The sequence below is a fragment of the Macaca thibetana genome, chromosome X (genome assembly GCF_024542745.1).
Source record: "Macaca thibetana thibetana isolate TM-01 chromosome X, ASM2454274v1, whole genome shotgun sequence".
Classification (NCBI taxonomy): Eukaryota; Metazoa; Chordata; class Mammalia; order Primates; family Cercopithecidae; genus Macaca; species Macaca thibetana.
Genome location: NC_065598.1, coordinates 110,420,268 through 110,441,919, shown reverse-complemented (window position 1 = coordinate 110,441,919; position 21,652 = coordinate 110,420,268). Strand labels below are relative to the sequence as shown.

Below are 21,652 nucleotides of genomic sequence, written 5' to 3'. Positions count from 1 at the left end.
AGTTTATTTAAGTGCAATGTGTGAGGATAGACCTCAGAAACTCCAACACCAAGGGAATGGAGTCAGCATTCTGAAGTAGGGAAGGTAAGGTTTTATTTATACAGGCAGAGACAGAGGAGTTTTTAGCAGGATTACAGCATTATTCATACAAGGCTGGTGCTTAGTTATAGCAATTTGATTGGTTATAGTCAGTGTTTCTTTTTGGAAAGGATATATTTAACATTTTTTACAGAGAGTATAATCATCATGGGTTTTCCGTCATCTAGTTTGAGCAAAGCAGGACACCAGAGAGGAAGTTAATCTATAACAAGAGTCATTCATTAAGAAGGCAGGAGATTTTTGTCCCTGACATTGTTTAATTATCTCTAGTAATGGTACAGAACAAGAAAAATAAGAAAGTGAGTCAACGTATAACCTGAGAACAGAAGTTGTATCCATCTGTGGCTTGAATCACAGTTACATTTCTCTCAGAGCTTAAAGTGTTTTTGGGGATTCCATGGCTTTTAAATTTTATTTATTTTCACAGAATTTTGACTTGTCTGGGGTATTTTCTGATACCAACCAATTCTCTAAATCTCTGATTCTCTGACAGCAACTGGGCATCCAACAATTCAATTCAATTATGACACTATCTGTAGTTAGCACAGACATGGCTGGTTAAGGGCTCAGTCCCACAAGACTGCCCCACTTCAGGTGCCATTAGCAAGTCCCAATGCTTCAGACTAACTGGCTTTTCAGTTTCAATAATTTGATAGAATGATTCACAGAACTCAGGAAAACACTACTATTATCAATTTATTATAAAAAAATACAATTCAAAACAGTCAAATGGAAGAACTTCATAGGGTAAGGAATGGGGTAGGGAGTTGTGGACCTTCCATGCCCTCTTCAGACATGCCGCCCTCCCAGCACCTCAGTGTGGAAGCTCTTGGAACCCTTTGGTTTATGTTTGTTTTTTTAAGTGGAGGTTCCATTATGTAGGCATGATGGATCAAATCATTGGCCATTGGTGATTGATTCAATCTCTGAAACCTCTACCATCCCTGGAGGTCAGAGATGGGGCGGAAAGTTCAAACCCTCTAACTGAGTGGTTGGTTCCTCCGGCCACTAGCCCCTATCCTCCAAGAGTCACTTCATTAGCATAAATTCAGGTGTAGTTGAAAGGGGCTCATTATGAATAATAGAAGACATTCCTATTACTCAGGAAATTCCAAGGGTTTTAGGCACTCTGTTGAGATAACCCAGGACAAATGTCAAATATACATTTTATTATTCTACAACTTGGTATTATCAGGAGCCAGGGTGGTTCTCCAAACCATCTCTGCGTGAAGATACTCACCCTTTTGACAACACAGGTAGAGTTTGTTGTTCTCTCCTCTGAGCTCCCTTTGCTGCCAATGACCTCTATCATAGTGTCCTGTTCTTCTCACACTGTACCATAAATATTTCATAGTTTCTGGTTTCTATCCTTCTAACTAGAATGTGAGCTACAATGCTTGGCACATTATTGCTTTGTAACTCTTGAATGAGTGAATTGCAAACAGTCTGGCACAGCTAACCTCTGTGGTCTCTGTTCATGACTGGTATTAATTGTTAATTCCAGTAAGTTTCTAGGGACTAGACCCTGATGTTGCTAATTGTATTTTCCAAATCTTGTGGGTTTCCTGAGAATCTCAGGTCTGGTTTCCTACTGTTGAATCTGTGGTAGTCTAGAGGGTGAATTCAGAGTTCATAAATTAGTTTTATCAAACTAACTGGATTTGGGGGAAAGCAGGCAATCTTGATGCCCTCTATCTCACAGAGTGTGTTCTTTATAGGAGACCAATGTTCTATGCAATATGCCAACTTTACCAAATAACTTTTCAAGTCAGTCTCGTGGGGATGGTTTGATTTTTTAAAAATGCCTTTAGAACCTTAGAAGTGACATTTGCATGAATGTTTAAAAACTGTTACCAAATTCAGGGAATTCTGTTTAAACCATGTGTGTACATGTGCATATATATATAACCTAAATGTCAAAGCATTGTTTATTTTTCTCGTTTTTGCCTATTTAATGCCCTTTAACCTTACCAAGGCCATTAAATACTTGAGACATTAGATGCTGCCTTTGCCGATTACCTCATTTGTATAGCAGTTTAGGAATACTCATTTCCTGTTTTGATAATTAACAGAATACTTGGGATTATAAAGCTTTACAGAATGACATCTGCCAGTTGACCATTTTAGCTACTGAGGTATCAAACAAAACAAAACAAAACAAAACATTCCAACAGTGGAATGACTCTATGGGAAGAGCATAAGCTTAGGTGTCAAATCTAGGTGACCTAGGTTTGATTTCTCCTGAATTTTTGACTTCTGGAAAGTAACTTAATAGTCATTTGTAAAACTAAAATAATACCCACTTGCTTGTCTGAGGGGGATACTAGATAAAATAAAGTAGTGTATATATTCCTGCTGGAGAGGCTATGGAACGTCCTTGTCTAGCCTAGCTCCATTCTAGCTGCACCTAATTGTGTCACAATGACTTAACCTCAACTGTCCTGAAAAATTTCCCCATTCTTAGGCTTTGTTGTACCTTTCACTCCACACCCGTTGGGTAACACTTACCCAACGTCTGCATCAAATTTGGGTTTACACCTTCTCTTCAATTTGGGGTAGACCATCTTGCAGCTAGAGAGGGGTTGCCCCAAGTAGTCTTACCCATCCTCCTTTCTCTGCACCATTCAAGTTTACTCCCAAATCTTCTTTTCTTAGGACCTGAAACATGCCTTGTGTCTGGAGCAGAGATTAATGATTGCTAAGGTACAAGTATACAAGTATCAGTGACAAAGAATATATTTATTCAAAGCTAAGAATATATTTATTTGTATTGATGCCATTAGAAAGCATTCAAATAGGACTTTTAGTAGATTAAAATGAATTATCTTTTTAGTGTATTTTTTTTCACACCAAGAAGCAAAGCTTACCTTATGCTTTCACTGATTAAGCTATCAAATCAAGGTGGAAGGGAATATCTAATGGACTTTAACAACTGAGGCATGGTGCATTATTGTTTCTAACTGTATTTGATTAACTAAATTTAACTTGTGGTTTGCATATCTACAAATAAATGTACTTTATTATTCCAAGATATTATTATGCTTCCATTTCTTTGAATTGTACTCCAATATCATAGTATATAATAAGAATATCACGAAGTTGGGCTAGTGGCATTGAAAGATAAGTTATAGCGTAGTGAAATATTGGCAAGAGCTAGAGGATTCAGGGGAAACAGGAAGCTTGAAGAAAACTTCCTGGAGGTGTTTTTTTTTTTTTCTTTAAATAGAAGGAGACAAATTAGTTAATTGAAAATGCAATCTCAGGAAAAAGAAAGAAGATTTTGAATCTAGATCTTCTTTTTCTTACCGTCATGTCAGCAAATTCTGATTAGAAAATTCCTCCTGTAGGCCTGATTAAATAATTTCTGCTAAAAATTATTGTGAGAGAGCCAAATCAGCTGACATCTGAAAAGTAAATACAAAACTCCCTAAACAATTCCCAGTTTCTTCCCACCCTCCTAACTTTAATTTAGGGAGAAACATCAGCTATGGAAATGAATAAAAAAGAAAGACATCTAGGGGTAAAAAACATCTTGGGGTACAACATAAAGCTAATGGTGGAGAGAGGATTGCACACGTGGCCCACTCTTCATTCACACTCTTGCCTTTTATTTGTTTATTCACGTATTTAGTGTAAAACCTATCTTTAGAATCTGAGAGAAGTTATCAAGTCTGAACCTGTGTTCCAAAGCAAGGAAGATAATTTGTATCTATCGGATAGTGTACAGATTGGATACAGCCTCAATTCATTCCCTTTTGGGAATAAATGACTGGCATCTCATCTGCTCCAGAAAAGCATCAAAAGTATTCTGGCTTCTTATGGCTTTGCGTGGTTCCTGGACATGGAGATTAAACCAGGGGCAGACAAAACCTCTTTGGAGACTTGAAGGATAAGGGACAATTTGGTGGTGGCCTGAATTTACAAAAATAAACTCCTGTTTGGTTGTGTAAAGAATGATTTGATAAATTTCCAATGGGAAACAACATATATACATAATACTTACTGAATTTTAATTACAACATCAAGAATTTTAGAAATCAAGGAAGCTTTAGACAATGACATAGTTCTATTGGCTCCTTTTACACATGAGAAACTGACAATTGCTTAGGGAAAGTACAGGGGCAATTTTTGTTTGGGAATAGGAGGTTAGACCAGATTAATTCTGAGATCCCATTCAATAAGTTTTTGAAACTGAGGCCCAAAGAGGTTAAGGAAATTGCCCAAGGTCACAGAGCTGACTGGGAGGGAAAGCCTAGAGTAGAATCCAGGTTTCTGGATTCCTTATCTATTTATGACTCCTTTTGTACTTAAAGTATTTGAAACTCAAAATAATAATGCCTTTGGGTAGTACACTTTGAGGAAACAACATAAACCTGGCAATCAAATGCTTACCGTTGGATTATCTTTTAATTCCCAATGTCATGAGTCACACAGCTAAAACAAAACAAAAAAAAAAGAAAAAAAGAAAAAAGAAAACACTGGCATACTAAGATGCTGTATCAGGAGCTAATTAAAAGGGGGAAGAAAACACTCAGATGAACTTTGTAATTTCCTCTGAATCTTTTGACAAATGTAACCTTAAATGCTGACCTGTTTTGAATGCAAATTTTCTAATGACAGTTGGTATTTTTCATGGATAAAGCAAGAGCTCCTCCTACGTTTTTAAAAGAAAGGCTTTAGTTCTAAGATCCTTTAAAATCCATTTAAACTAAGGAGCTGTTCATTGAGACAGTCTTCAGTGGTATTACAGAATTTGATTACAACTGGACACATTATTCATATAGAGTAAGTCTGATACTTTAGGGGAGAAAGTTTGCAGGTAAGAGGTAAGTTTTGAATATTTGTTTCACTTTCTTCACTTTTTCCTAATGGGATCTTAAATCTTTTTGGGGCAAAAATAGTTTGATTTGATACAACAATAATTTGGGGAGTACTGCATTTTTTTCCCACATGAAGCTTATGGGTGCTGGATCATCAGTATGGATAGCACTATTGCTTTAATTTTTATTGTTGTTTTCTTATTAGCCTTTATTTTCTATAAAATTCATACTTCTTTAAAGCAAACCTGTTTTTTTTTTTTTTGGTGGTGGTAAGGTAGTTGCATTTTAGAGTTAGGATGTTCTCTGAGATTAATTTCTATGTGATTTTTTTCTATGAGTCAGAATCCTTGACTTTGCAGCAACTTTTATCTCTTAAGCTCACAGACAATCATAGAACTTCTCTAAAATGAATGATTTCATTATCTTTGTATGATGTTTTGAATTAAGTTATAGAATATGCGTGTCCTTTTATGCATAATTTGCTCCTATATTATGATTTCATATACAGTAGAGTTATTCATATAAAATTTCCAATTTTCACAGCTTTTGCTCTGAAATGAACTATCATCTCATACTTCTGATGCTTGTTTTCCTCTATAGTTAACACTTAAATAATGAACATCACTTTTACAAACTGTACCTATTTTGGGTGCTTCCAGATTAGTTTTCTTCTTTAAATATGTAAGACGATACATAAAAGCAGGACATGAACACCAAAGATTAATGAGCTCTTTAAAAACAACTTTTTAAAGAGATTGGTTCTCACTCTGTTGCCCAGGCTGGGCTTGAATTCCTGGGTTCAAGCAATCCTCCCTCTATAGCCTCTCAAGTAGCTGGTACTACAAGCACGCATCAGCTATTTTTTATTGAAATTTTTAAAACTCTGGAATGCTTTAGAGTGGAATTAGAATTCAATCCCAAGTCTGCCTTACTTCAAAATCTGAGCTCTTTCTCCTATTCCACACTGCCTACTAAGATATTAGACAATAAAATATTTCAGCTATTTTTGACTGAAATTTTAATAAATTCTGTAATGTTTTAGAGAGTTTGTGACTCAAATAAATTGCACAGATCTATTATTATCTTTATTATTACTAAGTGGGGAGAGTACTAAACTAAGGACCAAGAAATCTGATTTCCAATTCTAGATCTTCCTTGCATAGCTGTGTGACCTTGGAATGGACACCCCACCCTCCCTATCTTACTTTCCTCATCTGTAAAATGAACCAGATGTCCTGACTCTACCTAATGTTATGAAAGGCAATAAAATGTTAGAAATAACTATTTGAACGGTAGGATAAGACAAAGGAGAGGCAGAATGCCTATTGGATTGTTTTTATTTTTTGGTGCTGAGATCTCACCTGTAAATGATTAGTTGCTGCTTCCAAGGCATTTTTTTTTTTAATCAAAGAAATGTATCATATGTATTTTGCTACAACTTGGAGAAGTCAGGGTGGGGTGGGTTGCTTGTTCCTTTTGATATATTTTTTCAGTGTCTTCAAGGAATCAATAGGAGGTGGCTTCTGGATATGAGGGAAGCACTAGACAGCTAACAATTGAATTATTATGCCCACTGTGCTACAGACATTTTATATACACTATTCCATTTAATCATTTCCTAAGCCTTATGTAGGCAAGTAATATTGCCTTCATTTCATAGATAAGAACATTGGGATAGAGATAGCTCAAGTATTGAAACGGGAGAGTTCCCTTATGCCCCTCGCAGGGCATGCCACAAGGGTCAGTTCTTCGGTGTCAGGCTGCTGAAACCCATATGGGAGCACGCAGACAGACAGGTCGAGAGGTCGTGGGAAGTGCTTTTGGCTTCAACCCCATGGCAGCACCTAGAGGTGAGTGTTTATGATTCCTGAAACCCAGTGGGTGTGTGTTACAGTGTGCTCTTTCAGCTTTGCTGTCTGCCGATGGCTTGTATTAATCAGCTCAATTAGACTCTGCCTTACTGCAAGGACAGAGGGCTTTCTGTATCCTGAGTTCTTGCCCAGTATACCAGAAAAATCAGATCACACATTGGCTTGGAGGATGAATGCAAGGTTTTATTGAGTGGTGGAGGTGGCTCTCAGTGAGATGGATGAGGAGCCAGAAGGAGGATGGAGTGCGAAGGTGATCTTCCTCTGGATACTCCTCCAACCGCCCCTGGTCAAACTCCCCTCAGTGTCCATGTTGGTCTGCTGATGTCTGCTGATGTCTGCTGGTGTGTTCCTCTGCTCTTCTTGATGTCCAACCACTTGTGTCCATGCCCGCTGTGGTCTCAAGTTTTTATGGGCACAGGATGGGGAACATGGTGAGCCAGAGTGGTCATGGAAAATGCAACATTTGGGCGTGAAAACAGGAGTGCCTGTTCCCACTTAGGTCCATGGGCACAGTCCCTAGGGTGGAGCCCTTGCCAGGAACTCTGTCCTTCTCTACCCAGCACTTTCCTGCCCCCCTCCCGTATCACTGTCATGCCAAGATCTATGTGGCTTTTTCCATTACCCCATGCTACTTCTGTGGTCACTCTGAGACAATTCTGAGAAGATAAACTCTTTAGAATTGGGTCTTCCATTGTGCCTGTGGGGTAAAAATTTATTCTGGGGAGACGGATAATATATAGGGTCACATAGAGTAGATTGGTAGGTGCTTCCATGGTGTGATGTGGGAGGCAGTGGTAGATGAATGCCCATAAATGTTATCTTCATTGGCCTGTCATAGTTACTTTTCCTGAGATTTTTTACCACTAAAGTAATGCTTTTTAATTTGTTTATTTTTCTTTGCCAGTGGGGAGGTTGATGGGAAAGTTTCAATTTCAACTATGCATACTCCTAGAAAGGTTCATGTATGAAACCTTTTATTGTCTAATACCTGAGTAGGTATTATGGAATACTAGAAAGGGATCAAATTTTGGAGTGACACAGACCTAGGATTGAATTTCGATCCACCACTTACTAGCTGTTTAATTTGCACATGATACTTCATCTTTCAGAGCTTCACTTTCTTCTTGAGCAAAACAAAGATAATAATGCATATGCATTGACCCTTAGCATAATAAACATAATGCATCAATCATCTGCTGTAGATAGCTGTAGGAGAATGGGAAGAGCACTAGAATGGAAGTCTAGAGACTTGGTGTCCTATGACACCAAATATGAAGCTATATTTGTTTCATTCATTCAAGTAAATACTTATTGAGCTTCTACAATGTGTCATGCACTGTGCTAGGCACCGGGGATACATCAATGAACAATCAGAAGTCCCTGTCTTCTTATATCTTAAATTCCAGTTTCATGCTAACCTAACTATATCCATTTCTTGATCATGTAGAAAGGAATTATTGTTCTCCATATTTTAGAGATGGGAAACTAAAGGTTAAATGATACAATGATGAGCAAAATTAATATCCGTGACCTCATGATTGCAGTCCAATGAAACATAAATTAATCAGATAATCTCACAAATTTATATAAGATTTAAACCATGATAAGTCTCTAAAAGAAAGGTAGTCAATTCTCTGAAAACACGTAACAGGGACTTCATCTTTGAGCAGTTGACGTCTTAGCTGAGAACTGCAGAATGAATCAGTGCTAACCAGATCATCCTTCTCCATGTCCTTACTCAGATTCTTCTGGAATTCCCTTGGCTCTTTTACATCCTCTTTAGTGGTTATTGCAAACCTTTTCCTCTCTTTTTAAGCCTCCAACTCAGTTATTATGCATTTATTCTCAGGAGATGGGCTTGCCTGCTATTTCACACAGAAAATAAAAGCCATCAGATCTGCTTGAACCACTTATCCACCCACTTTCCTGTTTTTTACAAACACATTGAGTTGTATCTTCACCCATGCTTTTGTCCTGTCTGAGAGGAAAAACTAGCCCTCTATCTGTCCAAGTTCAATTTGTCTGTGATTTAGAGCACATGCTGTCCTCTTGCTTTCTCAGGGCCCCTTTTCATAATTATCCTCTTTCTCCTCTGTGTTTTTAACCTTTTCCTCCCATTGAGTTCTTTTCATGACAAAAATAAAAATAAAAAGTAAATAAAAGAGACATCTTTTCTTGACCATTCCCTGTATAACCAAGTTGTGTACAACCTGTATAACAAGGCTTCAATAAAAGTGGTCCACACATATAACTGCCTTTACTAAGGTGGCTTATGCCTGTAATCCCAGCACTTTGGGAGGTCGAAGCGGGCATGGATCACGAGGTCAGGAGATAGAGACAATCCTGGCTAACTCGGTGAAACCCTGTCTCTACTAAAAATACAAAAAATTAGCCAGGCGTGGTGGCGGGTGCCTGTAGTCCCAGCTACTCGGGAGGCTGAGGCAGGAGAATGGCCTGAACCTGAGAGGCGGAGCTTGCAGTGAGCCAAGATCACGCCACTGCACTCCAGCCCAGGCGACAGAGTGAGACTCCATCTCAAAAAAAAAAAAAAAAAAAAAAAAGACTAATTACTTCTTATTTCCAAATGCAACAGACACATTTCAATTCTTGTCCTACTTTCTCAAGTCCCCGAATTTTTTGACATGTGAGGCACTTTGCTTTTTAATACTCTCTTTTTGAAATCTTCTGCTTCATTAGTTTCTGTGATACCACTTTCTCCTTTCCTTCCTCCTTCTTTTCTGGTCACTCTGTAGTCTCATTTGTGAACTACTCTATTGCAAATGCTACCTGCAAATTCAGTGGTCCAAATATCTCTACAATCTCTCCAGTTTTATTCTCTGTTTTCAACTGATCACTAAAGCCTGTCCATTTTACCTCTTTAATATACGTTATGTGTTCCATCTTTTTTAGAGCATTATTATTTTCGTACTATGGGTCTTCATTATCTCTATCCTGAACTATTTAAAAGCCTCCTAACTTGTTGTTTCTGTCTCCTTTCTTGTCCCCCTCAGATCTGTTCTTTCAAGGGTGGCAAAAGCCGTATTCCTGCAGTTTACATGTGTTAAACTGAGCTGTCTATTGGATATATCCCTCAGGTTCAGAAATCCTTCAGTAGTATCTGATAGCCCTCAGGATTAAGTCCAAAGTCTTTCAATGTGGCTCAAAAGGCATGCCTATGTACATCTTATACTGCAGCCAAAAACAAACTATTTGTAGATCCCTGAATTCATTAAACTTTATCAACTCCCTGCATTTATTTAATTACCTGACCACCATTCCCAAGACCAGACTGAGTACCTGTCCTCTGTGCTTCTAAATGCTTGCCTCTTTCCTGGAACTTACTACATTTTATTATAAGTGACATTAGTAAGAATCTAGTCCACAAATGGATATGCAAGAAATTTCACATTTTAAAATGTTCTTATAAGCTCTCCTGTATTCAACATTCTGCCAGGAAAGTAAGACACACAATTTTAGTCAATACTCAAGCCTCCTGCTGAGTTATACAAATATTTTGAGGCCTTAGGCTACACCAAAACACAGATACTCCTCAACTTATGATGAGGTTATAATAAACCCATTGTAAGTTGAAAATATAAATTGAAAATGCATTTAATACACCTAACCTACCAACGTCATAGTTTAGCCTAGCCTCCCATAAACGTGCTCAGAACCCTTACATTAGCCTACAGTTTGGCAAAATCATCTAACGGAAAGCCTATTTTACAATAAAGTGTCGACTATCTCATGTAACTGCATATCACTAGCCTGGGAAACAATAAAAATTCAACGTATATCAAAATTGTGATGGTTTTGCACCATCGTAAAGTCAAAAAATTGTAAATTGAACCATTGTAAGTTGGAGACCATCCGTACTGGGGAGGCCCTTTTAGCTATTGATCATTAATCTTCTGTCAACTCCCTGATGTACTCTCTGATACCCCATTTTGTCTCCACCTGGAATGGTCCTTTCATGTTTGCTGCAGCTGCTCCTATGCTATGCTTGGGGGCTTGGGGAACTGGATCACTGCTGAGTTTGGGTCCCCTGTATTTCAGGCTCGGCATACTCATTGAAACTTTTCTGAGCTTTTGCCCCTGTTTTAGGCTGCTGCCATCAAATGTTGAGCTGTTCCCTATTTTCCCTGCCACCACCAACTCCTATCAGACTCCTGACTTCTTTTTGTCTAAAGTCTGTGTCCCTTTTCCATCTCTCAGGGCTCTAAAAGGAATTTCATCTGTTGTCTTGAGATCCTCACTGATATTAGAGAGAATAATCTCTCCCATGAGTCTGGGTTTTGGGAAAATTAAAGCCAGGAAGGCGAGTGTAGACAAGTGGCAACAGGGGAGGAGGAATTTCCATGGGTAAGAAACAATAAAATGGCCCATTTATCTTCTAGAAATGGGATGAAAAAGAGAAAAAACAGGGCAAAACACAAATGATCGTCTCAAAATAACGTAGCCACATACTTGTCTGGTTAGAAGACTGTCCTCTTCACTAAATGGTGAGTGCCTTTTAAAATATTGCAGAATTTTATTCACTTATATTTTAGTAGAGAGTACAGAGGAGACTCGCAATCCAATCAGGGGGAGAGAATAGAGAAAGCTTATAGAATGAAGTAGTACCTGAGCTAAATCTAAATGACTAGACTAGGTAAAGCAGTATTGATATCAGTGGGAAAAGGCTTAGAGATAAAATAAGACCCGACTTTTCAAGACCTATAAGTAGAAGATGAGTCTAAAAGTGGAAAAGTATTGCTTGCCATGCTAAACATTTTGTATGTTGTTTTATAAGACAACACAATATAGAGGTTAAAGGCACAAACTCTGAAATGGCATTGCCGGGCTTTGAATTTTGGCTCCATCACTTGATAGCTATGAGACCCCAAGGGAATCATGTAGCTTCTCTGTGTTACAGTTTCTATATTAGTAAAATGTGATAACATCAGTACCTACTTCATAATACCATAGTAAGGACTAAGTGAATTAATACAGTGAAGTGCTTAGAAAAACACTGTCACACCAGAAGCACATTGAATTGTGAGTTATTATAAATTGTTCTGCAGAGCAGTGGGAAACCAATGAAAAAGTTTGAACATATTTGAGTTTTTAGAAGGTCGTGCTAGCTACAGTGTGAGAATGACCAGAACCCGACTTATTGTAAGATGGAAAATGCATGGGGAGGTTATTGCTGTTGATTAGTCAAGAGATGGTAATGGCTAGAATCTGTCGTGGCAGTGAAGAAGGAGTGATACAGATGGACTGCAAAGATGCTTAGAGAATTGAATCTTTAGGATATTGTGTATGTGCATGAAATGGTGGTTGAGGATAAATGAGAGAAAGGAATCTAAGATGACTTCTAGGTTTCTGGCTTGGGAAGTCATCCTAGCATTTGATAAAGGAAATAAAGAAAAGGAAGATGATCAGCTGTGTTGGCTGAGCATGGTGGCTCACACCTGTAATCCCAGCACTTTGGGAGGTGCTGGCAGATCACCTGAGGTCAGGAGTTTGAGACTAGCGTGGCCAACATGGTGAAACTCTGTGTCTACTAAAAATATAAAAACTAGCCAGGCATGGTGACAGGTGTCTGCAATCCCAACTACTCGGGAGGTTGAAGCAGGAGAATCGCTTGAACCCGGGAGATGGATGTTGCAGTGAGCCAAGATTGTGCCACTGCACTCCAGCCTCGGTGACAGAATGAGACCCTTCTCAAAAAAAAAAAAAAAAAAAAAAAAAAAAAAAAAAAAAAAAGTTGTGTTAATGTTTTGGGTATTTGTAATCTTCATGGATTTCATGTTCTCTGAAGCAGAGATAACTGAATGATATCATCCATCAGTAATTTGAAATCATGTATTGAAGGATTTTCTAGATACTTTAAGATAATCTGACTAAGGAGAAATTTAATACTGTTCCAAGGAAGGTATACTTTCTTCTCCATGCTTTTCTTTGATAAGTTTGTTAATTATATAGTTTAAAAATATCATTGAGAAAAATCCTTTGGTGACTGATGAGTGATATTTGAGAAATGGACAGGACTTGACTATGGATTGACTATGGTGGTGTGTAGATGTCTAGGGTAACTCTCTGGCTTCTACTGTTGAATGGATACTGCAAGAACACTTGTTTTCAAGTGGGAGATCATGATTCTGGCATTTGACATTTTGCATTTGATGTATGCTTGAGACTTCCATGTGAAGATATTTAGAAAGCAATTAGATATACATCCCTGGAGCTCAGAAGAATAGTTCACATGGGAGATTGTCTCAGTCTGTTTTGTGTTGCTATAAAGGAAAACCTAAGGCTGGGTAGTTTATAGATAAAAGAGTTTATTTGGTTCATGTTTCCGCAGGCTGTACAAGAAGCATGGTTCTGGCGTCAGATTCTGGTAAGGACCTCAAGAAGCTTTCAATCATGGTGGAAGGCAAAGTGGGAGCAGGTGTGTCACATGCAAGAGAGGGAAGAAGAGAGAGTGGGGAGGAACGTGCCAGGCTCTTTTTAACAATCAGATCTACATGAACTAATAATAGAGCAAGAACTGACTCATTACCAAGGGAACAGCACCAAGCCATTCATGAGGGTCTGCCTTTATGACCCAAAGACCTCTCACTAGGCCCCACTTTCAACACTGGGGATCAGATTTCAACATGAGATTAGGAGGGGACAATATCCAAAGTATATCAGAGATATATTTTGGAAGTCATTGGTATATAGATGATAATGGAAGCTGTGGGGGCAGAAAAAATTACCTAGGGAGAATATAGAATCAAAAGAGGTGAAGGCCTTGGGCCAAACCTCAAAGAACTCTGACATTTACTATTAGGATAAGTAATGGATAAGCCTGAAAATGAAATGAAAAAGTGACCAGAGAGGTAGAAAGAAAACTGGGAAATGGGTGTCAGAAAAGCCAAGGGAAAAGTGTTTCAAGAAGGATGATGATAAACAGGTGAATGCTGCTGAAACATAAATAAGATTGGGATTAAAATATTAATTAGATTCAGTAACATGGAGGTCATTAGTTATTCTAGTGGGACCTGTTTCAGTAGAGCTATGGATTGGTGGTGAGGTGAAGGAAGAATCCAGAAGGAAATGGAGTGATGAAGAGCGAGAGGGGAAGTTTCTGGAAATTTGGCTGTGAAGAAGATGGGAGTATTGGGGCAGTAGCTACAGACAAATATGTAGGCAAGGTAATTTGTTTTTATATTTACGGTCGGGAGAAACGAACAGGTTTAAAAGCGAATGAGATGCATTTAGCTGAGATGTGTGTATCCATACATACATCTTATGTATGTGGAAGATATATGAGAGATGAAAAAAATGACTGTAACATTTTTGAAAGTGTGAGCAGGGTTAGAATTCAAAACAGATAGGAGGAGCAGGAGGGAAAGAAGAGATAATGTGGAAAGATTCTTGTATCATATCAGAAAGATGAGGGAATTTCTGTCTGATGGTTTCAATTTTGTTTTCCAAAGTATGAGGCAAGCTCATGTGCTGAGATCAAGGGAGAAGGGATGAAATGATTTAAGAGAATGGAAAAGGTTTGTAATGGTCAGTAATGGAATGATGTTGAACAGAGACAAGTAATAGGGCTCCTGAGTAGTACCGTGGGCTTATTTAACATGAAATGTTATGCAATTATCATGGAACTAATCTGTAGTGGGAGTTCTTTCATCAGCACCCAGCAGTGATTTAAGCAGTATTTAAGCCATGGTCATAGATAGTGGAAGCCAAGAATGTGTTTGCATGTGAAAATTTGTACATACACTTCATTGTATTCTGGTTGTAAGTATCAGAAAATAAGGAGGGCTTAGGACCTCCCTAAGAGTGCCCCACCTTTTTAAAAATTCTTTTTTTTAATGGAATGCTTCAAGAATTTATTTGTCATCCTTGTCCAAGGGCTATGCTAATCTTATCTGTATCATCCCAGTTTTAGTATATGTGTGGCTAAAGTGAGAACCCCATCCTCTTCTAAGAAGTAAAGCGGGGGCTAGAGGGTAAGAGGTGCTAGTCATTCTAACCCTCCATTGATGCTTTAAAATGGAAGACAAGGCCATGCTCTTTGGGATGATTGTACTCCACATAGTTCTCTTTCCCTGGCATGCTTGCGTTTGCTCTTCCAGCAGTAATTAATCTCTGGTTATAGAATCAGCTATCTTCTTTATCTGGCACTTTTGCAGGAAGAACATGTACACTGTTGATAGAAATAACACTGATTCATTGAGAGAAAACTTGAATTTCAGGATATTCTGATAATAACCAAAGCATGTGGAGTGAGCTGCCAGTCATTAGAAAACGTGGAGACAAAAAAAGATTAAAACTGTGTGAGTGCACTGCCAGAACAGCCTTCGGAAAATTATGGCAACAACTCATGATGCTGGAAGAAGTGCTACGGCACGAGTGAGCAGTTCATAGCAACAGAATTACCAGAAAGCCATACAGCGTCCTCCAGCACTTACAGCTTATTTTTTTTTCTTGAGACAGAATCTCGCTCTGTCTCCCAGGCTGAAGTGCAGTGGTGCAACCTTGGCTCACTGCAACCTCGCCTCCCGATTCAAGTAATTTTCCTGCCTCAGCATCCTGAGTAGTTGGGATTACAGGCACCCGCCTGCAGAGACAGGGTTTCACCATGTTGGCCAGGCTGGTCTCGAACTCCTGACTTCAAGTGATTGCCCACCTTGGCCCCCCAAAGTGCTGGGATCACAGGCGTGAGCCACAGTGCCTGGCCCACTTATATCTTCCTGTTTACAACATTCAGGACTTTGAAAACCTCAAAGGGGGACATTGAAAAATTGTCATACTGTATTTTTGTCCCTGTGAAAAATTTCTACTTCAGCATTTTGTGGTTGTAATATTTGCAAGTGGGGTGGCTGAGTGTGGTTTATTTCCCAGGTACTTGGTCAGAGGCTTTAGCTAAAGGAAGTGCTATATAAGCTAAATGTGGCCCTTCATAAGAATTCTGCAGGAGCTTCAGACTCAAAGGTTATGTGGAAAAGAGGTATCTCACTACAGAAGCACATACTTCTTTGATTACCTGGAAATTTGGGGTTAAAAGGATATTAACTTTTTTTTTTTTTTCTTAAACAAGATCTGGCTCTATTACCCAGGCTGGAGTGCAGTGGCGTGCTCTCAGCTCACAGCAGCCTCCGCCTCCCAGGTTCAAGTAATTCTCTCACCTCCCAAGTAGCTGGGACTACAAGCGTGCACCACCACGCCTGACTAATTTTTGTGTTTTTGTAGAGACAGGATTTCACTGTGTTGGCCAGGCTGGTCTCAAACTCCTGACCTCAAGTGATCTGCCCGCCTCGGCCTCCCAAAGTGCTGGGATTACAGGCGTGAGCCACTATGGCTGGCCTAAAAGGATATGAACTTTTGAAGTGTTTTGATACGCATTTTTCAAGACTCCTCTAATTAGTTTTAGATCACAGGTTCTGCTTTAAAAAAGCAGTGGTTTATGTTGCGCTCACATGACTGTCTGGGGATAGCTAATCCAGCCAGGGCTGCATGAAAAGTATGCAGCTTTATTGCATGAGGCCAACAAGGGCCTTGGGCTACTCTCAACTTGTTCTGCCGTGCCTAGGGTGTTTCCCTCATTTGTTTGATCCAAGGTGGCTCAATGCCAAGATCACATTCTAACAAGCAGGCTGGAGGAAAGGAAGAACAGGTAAGGGGAGAAAAGGTCTATTCTCTTTAAAGGCCTGACTCAAGAGATTGGAGATAACACTTCCATTTACATCTCTTAGGCCAGAACTTAATCACCTGTCACATATAGCTGAAAGGGCACTCAGAACTGTAGTATTTGTTTTGTGTGACCACGTGCCCAGCTACAACTTGGGGGTTCCGTTACCACTGAAGGAGGGGACAGTGAATATTAGGAGACAGCTAGTAATCTCAGCCACATCACCTCCAAAAAGGATTGCATCAATTCACATTTCTACCAGTAGTCTGAGAGAAAGCCCACACTTTATGACTATTTTTAATTTTTTTGGTCTGCCCTGTCAATAGACTTGAGGGGAGGAAACACTGTGTCTTGTTTGTTTTCATATCTGCAGCGTTGAGTACAAAATGAATGCTCAGGAAATGCCTGTGAAATAAAGATCTGGATGGATGCCTGTGGCCATGTCAGCACCAATATAGCAAGCAAAGGTATAAATTAAACACAGGTTATAAAAATAGACTCTAAGGAACCTAAAAAAATGTTGTCTAGCCTAGGCTCGAAAGCAGTTATCAAAACAACGAGAAATTGGGAGAAGTAAGTAGACCTGCCACTTAGGATTATGAGGTGGATTTAGTCTTTAAGCCGACGAGTATAAGGAACCAGTCGTCTTAAAGCTGGAAATCCATTTCTATGAGGGGCAATCTGTGTGCTGCAAAACAATAAAGCTCTGCCTACAGGCAACTGAACAGTGACATTTTTTTTAGTCATAAGCACTTTTAAAAAGTAAGCTTACAAAGTTGCAGATTTAATCTACAAGTGACATAATGGAAAATATTATTCTGAAGCCAAAAAACTAATGAAAAATGTACTGTGAAGAGAGGATGCCCCAGTATTTTAAAAATAAGGACAGCCAGTGATGCAAAAATATATTAATTTGCACTAATGGAAAAGAGGAACATCAATAGGAGAGAGGAAAAGAGGGAAAAAAGAAAAAAAGAAAAGTAGAAAGAAGAAAAGAAGAGGAGAGGGCCAGGAGAGAGGGGGACATGAGGAAGAAGCAGATGGCAAGAGCCTGAAATGATGAACTAGCTGCCCTCCATGTTCTGCATTCCAAATAGCCTGCTTAGCTAAGCCAGAATAAACAGAATTTTGCCTAGAGATATGCACTTACTAAAACTCTTTGGGAAGATGCACAGCTATATTGTTTGATCCCTTAGTTGCAAAGTTTTCAAAATACAATAAAGTCTATGTGTTCCTATTCTGCATTTTGAAATTAGGACTAGAACCAGAATTTCTGCCACTCTCTTGATTCAGATCTTTGGTTTGAATCATTTAAGCCAAAGACTAACAACCACAATTTAAAACTGCCTTACAAAAATACACAATAGTAAGTTTTCTTTTTCTGATGAGTTTTGCTGCAGAAAACAAATTTAGAAGAAAACAAATGAAACCTCAGATTGCACATAGGAAGTAGACATGTTCTATAGTCTGGAAAAAGGGCAGGTTTTAAAAAAAATAATATTCTATTAGAAATGCCAGAAGTTGGAGATAGCTTTGCAAAGTTTTATTTTTTGAGATGGAGTCTTGCCCTGTCACCCAGGTTGGAATGCAATGGCAGGATCTTGGCTCACTGCAACTTCTGCCTCCCAGGTTCAAGTGATTCTCCTGCCTCAGCCTCCTGAGTAGCTGGGATTACAGGTGCGTGTCACCACACCCGGCTAATATTTTTATATCTTCAGTAGCATGGGGTTTCACCATGTTGGCCAGGTTGGTCTCAAACTCCTGACCTCGTGATCCGCCTGCCTCGGCCTCCCAAAGTGCTGGGATTACAGGCGTGAGCCACCTTGCCAGGCTGCAAAACTATTTTAGCAGATGGAAAGTACTTGTTAATGTAATCGTTGGTGAAACTAAACTTTGGTAGTTTCTAAATGCCTCAGAAAAAATGCTCTGCCTTAATATGGGTACCTTTTGATAAGTATATCCTAAAGTACTCTGACCTGTATCCATAAAATAAGAACAGCATCATTGCTAAATAGGTGTGACAAGAATCTAAGGAAGAGCAGGATTAAACCTTCATGTGCGATGTTCTCCATCCATGTTTTAAAGAGGGAAGAAAAGAGATTTCCTCCCAGCCATAGCTCCTTATGTTCCTTCATTGCAAACCTCTCAAAGGAGTTATTGTGAGGTTTGGAAGCCTGCAAACCTGAGTGGCCCCACCCTGGGAGACATTTTCATAGACGTGATAATGGACTGGACTAATTAGAGTCATGTGTCATTTAATGATGGGGATAATTTCTGACAAGTGTGTCATTAGGCCATTTCACCATCGTGCGAACACCCTAGAGCATACTTACACAAACCTATGTGGTATAGCCTACTACACACCTAGGCTATATGGTATAGCTTATCGCTCCTAGGTTATAAACCTGTGCAGCATATGACTGTACTGAATACTTTAGGTAATTATAACATAATGCTAAGTATTTGTGTTTTAAATATATCTAAAAATGGAAAAAATACAGTAAAAATTATGGTATAAAAGGTTTAAAAATGGTATCCCTGTACTGGGCACTTGACATGAATCGAGGTTGCAGGACTGGAAGTTGCTCTGGGTGAGTCAGTGAGTGAGAAGTGAGTGAATGTGAAGGCCTAGGACATTACTGTACACTCCTGTAGACTTCAGAAACACTGTCCAGTTAGGCCACATTACATTTATAAAAAATAAAGTAATTGCACTAGGACATTATAATGGCTGCAGTGTCACTAGATGATAAGAATTTTTCAGCTCACCTATAATCTTAGGGGACCATTGTTGTATATGTTGTTCCTTGTTGACCAAAACATCATTAGGCAGTGCATGACTGTATTAATGACTGAATGGGACTGAATGTGCCAGTATCTTCTGACTTATATGATCATTTTGATGTAAAGAATCTGTGTTTGAAAAAGGGGAGGTGGACTGTGTTATCGTGATTTATAGGATATACGTAGATTTGGTTTTTGGCTAGTTTCCAGGCACATAGCTCCTAAAACTCCTGGAATCTTTTAAGTGGTAAATGTCTTTTTGTATGCTAGTGAGATAACTGTTGGCTGGGGGCTCCTGGATAGTTTCAGGATGGGGGCTGTTTGCCAGGGGAACCAACCACATGATCTCCTCACCTTCAATCTCCTCACCGCCCTCATCCAGGGAAGAGAGAGGGGCTGAATGTTGAATTGATCACCAATGACCAACGTTGTAATCAATTATACCTAAATAATAAAGTCTCCATAAAAACCCAGAAGGACTGGGTTTGGGGAGCTTCTGGAGAGCTAAACATATGGAGATACCTGGAGAAGGCATGGAAGCTTTGTGCCTTCTCTCTCATGTTTTGCTAATGCATCTCTTCCATCTGGCTGTTCATTTGTATCCTTTGTAATACCATTTATAATAAATGGGTAAAAGTAAGTAAAGTGTTTCCCTGAGTTGTGAGCTATCCTAGCAAATTAACCATACCCAGAAGTCAGAAACACAAGTCACAACCCAGAGATTGCTATTGGCATCTGAAGTAGGGGCAGTCTTGAGGGATTGAACTCTTAACTTGAGGGATCCGATCGATACTATCTCCTGGTAGATAGTCTTAGAATTGACTTGAATTAGTGGAGAAGTGATTGGTTGTTGGTGAAGGAGACATCTCCATACGTTTCGGTGACCAGAGACGAAGAATTCTGTGTTGTTTTGCCTGCGTGAGAATAGGACAAACGCTGTTTTTTTCCTATCCCTAATAGTTATCTATACTCACTGTGTCAAAATTTACCCTTCCATTCTTTCTGGAACTCATTTTAATCTAGGTTTTTCCCCCAACGTGCCACTGACTGAATTCCCTTAGCAATATTAGCAATGATTTCCACTTTGCTTAAACCATTAGCCCGTTCTCAGGCCTCGTTTTACTCCACTTATCCGCAGCTTTTGATATTGTCTACCTATCACTTTATCCTTGAAACGTTTTCCCCACTTGATTTTCCTTTCACTTATATGGCCTCTCTTTTGTCTCCTTTGTTGGTAGCAAGATCTATTTAGCCTTTTATATATTGAAGGTCCCAGTCATTGGCCCTCTTGTCTTTATCTCATCTACACTCTACCTTAGGTGACTCCAATCAATCACATGGCTCTAAATGTTGTCTATATCCTGATGGTTCCCAAATTTATATTTACAGCTCTGGTCTTTCCCCCATCTCCAGAGTCGAATATTCAACTGCCTACTCATCTCTTCTTGGATATTAGTTAGTTAGTCAGCTCAAACTTAAACATCCAAAATTGAACTCTTGACCATCATCCCTAGGCCCCATAAACAATTATCCAGATGGCCATGCCAAAATAAAGCCATCATCTTCTGATACTGCACACTCAATCCACCAGTATATTCTATCAGCACTGCTATCAACCTGGTCAAAGTCACCATCATCTCTAGCCCAGGTCATTGTTTCTACCTTTCCATTGCATACAATAGCCCTTTAAAATGTAATCTACATCATGTTGAGGTGGGAGAGTTCCCTGGCCCCCTGTGCAGAACCTGTGACAGGTGTATGTGGCTCTCTGGCAACAGGGGGTTGTGGGAGGGGGAGCATGCAGAGGGGCAGGTGCAGGAGCCAGGGTGAATGCTTTGGACTCTGGATCCACAGCAGTATCTAGGGGTGGGTGTCTGCGACTCTTGAAGCCCAAGTGGGCATGTGTTACAGTGTGCTCTTTTAGCTTTGTCATCTGTGGATGGCTTAAGTGTTAAACAGTTCAGTGGACTCTGCCTTTTTGCAAGGGCAGAGGGCCAGTGTGGCAGCTTTCTGTATGTTGAGCTCTTGTCCAGCATCCAGGAAAAATCAGGTCACACACGAACTTGAAGGATGAATGCAGGGGTTTTACTGAGTGGTAGAGGTGTCTCTCTGCGGGATGGATGTGGAACTGGAAGGTGGAGTGGGAGGATCATCTTCCCCTGGAGTTTGGCCATTCAGCAGCTGATCTCCTCTTTGACTGTCTCCAGCTGAACTCCTCTCAGCATTCAGACGCTCCTTCTCTTCTCTCTGCTGTGCCTTTCTGCCATTCTTCCATGCTTCTGTTTGTCCCCTCATGGAGGCTAGGGTTTGGAGTTTATATGTGTACAGGATAAGGGTGCATGGTGGGCAAAAAGCAGCATTTTGAACGTGAAAACAGGAATGCCTGTTCCCATTTAGGGCCATGGGTT

At 39.6% G+C, this 21,652-nt stretch overlaps 1 protein-coding gene and 1 non-coding gene across 5 annotated transcripts in view; one reads left to right on the top strand and one right to left on the bottom strand.

Annotated features, from left to right (window-relative positions):
• Window positions 1-4,766: 4,766 nt before the first annotated feature.
• IL13RA2 (interleukin 13 receptor subunit alpha 2) overlaps window positions 4,767-21,652 on the top strand; it is a 38,454-nt gene continuing 21,568 nt past the window's right edge. For 2 of the 4 annotated variants that reach the window (XM_050775847.1, XM_050775846.1), the window contains exon 1: window positions 4,767-4,925. The gene's annotated coding sequence lies outside the window, so the exon portion shown is untranslated. The remainder of the gene's footprint in view (window positions 4,926-21,652) is intronic. The other 2 variants (XM_050775845.1, XM_050775844.1) reach the window with 1 other exon arrangement.
• LOC126946986 (U6 spliceosomal RNA) lies at window positions 14,635-14,743 on the bottom strand. Its single transcript, XR_007722847.1, has one exon. It is a non-coding gene; the product is annotated as a U6 spliceosomal RNA (small nuclear RNA).